A 6,000-nucleotide genomic window follows, 5' to 3' on the forward strand; every position below is an offset into this window, starting at 1 on the left:
ATATACCTGTAATCAGAATATTTAAGCAGATACTGAGTTCCCTGCTGTTGCTTGATTCCTGTGTGTTTGCCATGAGCTCCAGTTTAAGGACACCATGGAATCATCCTCTGTCACTATCCAGTGAGCTGCCTGCTGAGGGACAGGCAGGCTCTGGAGGGGTCAGAACCACCTTTATCATAATCAGGCAACACAGGCAGGAAGATAAGGGCTTGTGAAGAGGCAACAGGGAGAATAGGGTAAAGTAGGACTGCTTTGCCCACGTCAGTGCTGCCAAAACTCTGTGATGTAACATTAAGCCACTCCCTGGGTGTTTTAATCAGGACAGAGCAGCACAAGGCCAGCTCCATGAGCTGCCTTTGGGTCTCTGTTGACCTTTGTCAATGATTTGCTCTTCGGTCCTGGTAAGGCTATGACAGGGTAAAGAACCGATTTTGATTACAGTAATTTCATGATTACAAGCCGCACCATTTTGACTAAAATTTTGCTCCCACACCGGAAATGCGGCTTACATTCAGGGGCGGTTAATATGTGAATAATTTTCTGACATTTCCAACCCCAGAAGAGCAAACCGAGGTGCTGAGCTGAGCACCGGCCAGTAAAACCTGGGTTTACGCGATTGTTACACATTGGTTACTCTGTTGTGCAACGGGTGGAGCTGGGATGCCTGCTGGCAGTGCAGGAGGAGGAGGGAGACAGGGGAGCTCCCTCCTTCCCTCCTCTCCCGCAGCCTGGGGGAGGCAGGGGCTCCGTGCTGCCATCCCCGCGGCTTGGGAGGGAGGCAGGGGCTCCGTGCTGCCAGCCCCATGACTGGGGAGGGGGGCAGGGGGCTCCCTCTTGCCTGCCGCCGCGGGAACGGGGGCGTTCCTTCCCCTCCTGCCACCACTGCCATGGGTGCCAGCGGGCTCCCATCCCCTCCTGCCACCGCCGCCGTGGGTGCCGGTGGGCTCCGTGCCCCCCCTGCCACCTCGGGGCAGCGCCGGGCCAGGGTGAGCGAGCCCAGAGGCGGCAGCCGTCCCCAAGTGGCCCCGCCGAGCGGTAGCACCGAGCTGGGCCACCTGGCCCCGCCCCGAGCCCTCACGGCCCGAGCCGAGCCAGTAAACCCCCACCCCCGATTCCGCGATCTGTTACTATTTGGCAACTTTGTTGCACACGGGTCCTCGCTGTGAATGACAGAGCGGCTTATAATTGGGTGCGGCTTATTTATGGACAAAGAACGAAATGTTTGCCAATACCCGGAGATGCGGCTTATAGTCTGTGCGGCTTGTATTTGTGAAATTACTGTACTTCCATCCTTGGGATTAAAACCTTTCAGGACCTGGGACAGATGTTGCCTCTGAGGCTGTGCTGCCCAAACTTGAGCATGGTTTAATCAGGTTTTGCTATCCCCTTTTCCTCTATGCGTCAAATCACAGTTCAGGAGGGGAAATGAAATGGTTTGGAAAGTAGGACAGACAATTACCATTTGTGGTAGGTTTTTTTTACTAATTTTTTTCCAGAGATTTTCAAGTCTTTCCTGTTTCCCTTGGGAAAATAAATTCTTATCAGAAGCTATTTAATGACAGAAGAGTAAAAGCTATTATCAACTTAAATAAAAATATACAGCTGAGCAAATTTAGGTAAACTGTGTTCTGCTGCTGCCAGGCTGAGAAGCTGGTGCTCAGAACACAGCTCCTTTCATATGCCAACACATAGCTATGCATCCTAGCATTTATTATTTACCAGCCTCCATGTGACACAGGGCTTTTAAAAAAAGGGTATTCTTTAGCAAGCCAGATAAGAACTCAGCCTGCAAGTGTTCCCAGTGCTTCAGGAATGGCTTGATTCTCAGCTTGAAACACAGCTGTGGGGATGGGCGCAATCTAGGGTGATGTCCACCTGGGAGTAGTACTGCTCGGGAATGAGGAAGGCGCAGGACTGAGTTGTGTCCACCAGAGGGCAACACAGCTGCAGGATGTTGGGCTGCAGTATGGGGTTTTTTCCACCAGGGGCAGCACTGCCCATGGCGAGACAGTACCTGGTACGTCTACTGGGGCCAGAAATGCCTGGAAATGAGGGGGGCGCAGTACAAATTTGTCTCCAGCAGAGGTTGCAATGCCCATGGGGTCCCAGTACGGGGTGTGACCACAAGGGGGCAGCACTGACAGGGGATGGGGGGTGGCTGCAGTACCGGGTTGTGTCCACCAGGAGGCTGCACTTCCCAGCAAGTGAAAGGCCTGAGTTTCATCGAGTGCTCCCGAATGTATCTGACTGTGCCCAAGTGTGAATGAGTATGCATGCCTGCTGGTTGTCAAGTGTGCCTGCGTGTGGATGAGTTTGCCCGACTGTGTCTAAATGTACCAAGTGTGCCTGAGTGTACCTGAGTGTTCTTGCATGTGCACGAGGGTGCCCTGGATTTCCCGAATGTATGTGAGTGTTGTTGCGTGTGCCCGAGCGTGTGAGAGTGTGCCCAAGAGTTCCTGAGTTTGGTCGAGTGTGCCTGAGTGTGTCTGTGTTCTGAAATGTGTATATATGTTCCTGAGAGTGCCTGAGTACTTCCACTTGAGTGTTTCCGAGAGTGCAGAGGTTTCAGCAAAAGCAAAACTTTGGAGAGTTTTACAACTGCCGGAGTCTTTGCTATGCGAAAAGCAGACCATTTGCCTCTTGAGACAACGAAAATGCACCAGGATATAAGGTCTGAAGAACACAACATCAGAGCACCAGGCTGGCGTGTGCAGCGTACTGGCTGTAAGTAGCAAATGGTAGGGGGAAGTTCCTCACGAGTAGTGAGCCCCAATCCTCAGGGAAGTGCTGCATCCTGGGGGGACAAAAACCGGTACTGCAAGCCCGGGTAGTGCTGCCACCTGATGGACAAAACAAGGTATTGTGCCTATATTCTCGCCCCCCCCCCCCCCCCCCCCCCTCGAGGAGTGGTGCCCTCTGGTGGACCCAACCCAGTACTGCATCTCCCTACCCTGTTACTGTGTGGCCCACTGGATGTCAGAAGCCGGTACTGCAACTCCACCCCCCCCCCCCCCCCGGCAGTGCTGCCCCCTGGTGAATGCAACCAGTACTGCAGCTCGCCACCATCAGGGCAGTGCTGCAATTGGTAGGCGCAACCTGGTATGCAAACTGTACTGCGCCCCCATGGGCAGTGCTGCCCTGCACTGGACACAACCAGTAATGCAGTCCCCCCTCTCTTGGCAGTGCCGCCCCCTGGTGGACACTACCAGCACTGCACCCACTTTGCCAGTGAAGTAAACCCAGGTAGAAGCAACCCGGTACTGCAGCCCCCCACCCTCGACAGTGCTGCAACCTGGTGGAAACAACCCGGTACTGCAGACCAACATCCTGCAGCCATCCTGCCCCCTGGTGGACACAACTCGTTCCTGCGCCTTCCTCATTCCTTGGCAGTGCTACCCCCTGGTACACACAACCAGGTACTGCAGTCCCCTCACTCCCCAGGTGATTCTGCCCCTCTTGTAGACACTCTGGTACTGGGACAGCCTGGGCAGTTGCGCTTCCTGTTGGACACAACCCAGTACTGAGTTGCCCCCACTCCTGGACAGTGCTGTCTCCCTGTGAACACAATCCTGTAATGAAGCTCCCCATCTGTTGGCAGTGGTCCCCCTGGTAGATATAACTGACACTGCAGCCCTTCACCAGTCAGGAATTGCTGCCCCCTGGTGGACACAACGGAGTAGTGCGCTCCCACTCATTCCTGGGAAGTGCTGTCTCCTGGTGGACACCATGCGCTATTGATCCCCACCCCCAGAGCAGTGCAGCCCCCTGGTGGACATAACCAAGAACTGCACCCCCAACCCTCTGGAAAGTGCTGCATCCTGGGGGACAAAAAGAGGTAGTGCAACCCCCCCCCACCCCCCCCTTGGGTTAGCGCTGCCACCTGATGGACAAAACAAGGTACTGTGCCTGCATCACCCCCCGAGGAGTGGTGCCCCCTCGTGGACATAACTCGGTAGTGCATCTCCCCTCCTGATTACAGTGCTGTCCTCTGGATGTCAAAAGCTGGCACTGCAACTCCATCCACTGCCCCCTGGTGGAAAAATGCAGGGCTTCAGCTCCCCACCCCTTTGACAGTGGTTCCCTCTGGTAGGCACAACCCGGTACTGAGCCTCCAACACCCCCCAGTGAGTTTGGCCCCCTGGTGGACACCAGCTGGTCCTTCCCTCCCCCCGCCCATTGGGCAGTGCTGTTGCCCGGTGGACACAATCAGGTACTACACCCACAACCCACAGGGCAGTGCTGCCCCCTGGTGGACACAACCCCATACTGCAATGCCCCCATCCTCAGGCAGTGCTACCCCCTGTTGGACACATCCAGTATTGCACCCCTTTTGATGGTGATGTCCCCTTGTGGACACAACAAGGTACTGCAGCCCTCCATCCCCCAGCAGTGCTGCCACCCCATAGACACAACTCAGTCCTGCACCTTCCTCATTTCTGGGCAGTGGTACCTCCTGGTGGACACAACTGTAGACTGTGTCTCCCCCACTACTTGACACTGCTTCCCCTTCGTGGGCACAACCTGGTACTACAACCTCCCATCCCATGGCAGTGCTGCCCCTTGGTGGACTGGTATTGCAGGCCCCTCACTCCCCGGGCTGTTCTTCCCTCTTGTGGACACAAACGGTACAGCAGCAGCCTGGGCAGTTCTTTTTGCTAGTGGACAAAACCCAGTACTGCTCCATCCCCACTTCCAGCCAGTGTTGCTGCCTGGTGATCACAACTGGTAGTGCGACCCAATGGGCATTGCTGCACTATGGTGGACTTCACCTGTTAGTGAGCATCCCGCATTCCTGGGCTGTCCTTCCTCCTGGTGGGCACAATTGGTACCTTGCCATCATGGGCAGTGCTCTGCCCCCACATTCCTGGCCTGCACTACCCCCTAGTAGACACAATTCAGTACTGCGCCCTTGTCATTCTCTGTCAGTGCTACCCCCTGAAGGACACAAACCTAGACTGCGTCTGGCCCAATACCAGGCACTGCTTCCCTGTTGTGGACACAACCTGGTACTGCCACCCTTCACCTGCCTGGCAGTGCTGCCCCCTGGTGTACACAACCCGGTACTGCAACCCCTCATTCCCTTTTCAGTCTTGCCCCCTGGTGGTTGCAACTCTGTACTGTGCCCCCATGGACATTGCTACCTCTACTGGAGACAAATTTGTACTACTCCCCAGGGACACCCCTGGTGGACATACTGGATACTGGGCCACTACGGGCAGTGCTGCCCCCAGGTAGACTAAACCTGGTACTGCAGGCCCCCATGCCATGGCTGTGCTGTGCCCTGATGGACACAACCAGTACTGCAGCCCTTCACCTGCCGGGCAGTGCTACCCCCTGGAGGACACAAGCCGGTACTGCAGCTGCCCATTGTCCAGAAATGTTACCCACTGGTTGGCAAAACCTGTACTGTGTCCCCATGGGCAGCCCTGCCCTTTGGTGGACATAACCAGTACTGCAGCCTCCCATCTCTCTAGGCAGTGCATCCCCTTGGTGGACAAAACCCAGTACTGCAGACACCCATCCCCCAGCAGTGCCACCCCCTAGTGGACACTACCAGTACTGTAACCCTTCACTTAGTGGGTTGTGCTGCCCCCTGGTAGAAAGAACCGGGTACTGCAGCCTCCTTGTGGACACAAGTCAGTACTGCAGCGCCCCCCAACTTTGGCAGTGCTGATCTTTGCAGAAAATGTTGCATTCGAGGATGGGCTTATTAGTTCCCATGATTTGCGTCCACCTTTTGTGGGGTTGAGTGGAATCTGTTCCGTGTAGTTTTTTGGTAGCAGGAAAGCTTGAGTAGCTGGAATTTTCTGTGGGAGATGGAAAGGAATGTCCATACAACAAAGCTGAACAAATATCTCTTGTCCAGGCGAAACAGATTGTATTTCAGGCAAAACAAAAATGTGTGATGGACCATGGAAATTGTCACCTAGAATCAAAATGTCCCAGGGACCATCGGTTGGTGCTCACTTTCCTGTGGGAACACGGTAAAAATTCTTAACT

Source organism: Catharus ustulatus, chromosome 3 (genome assembly GCF_009819885.2).
Source record: "Catharus ustulatus isolate bCatUst1 chromosome 3, bCatUst1.pri.v2, whole genome shotgun sequence".
Classification (NCBI taxonomy): domain Eukaryota; kingdom Metazoa; phylum Chordata; class Aves; order Passeriformes; family Turdidae; genus Catharus; species Catharus ustulatus.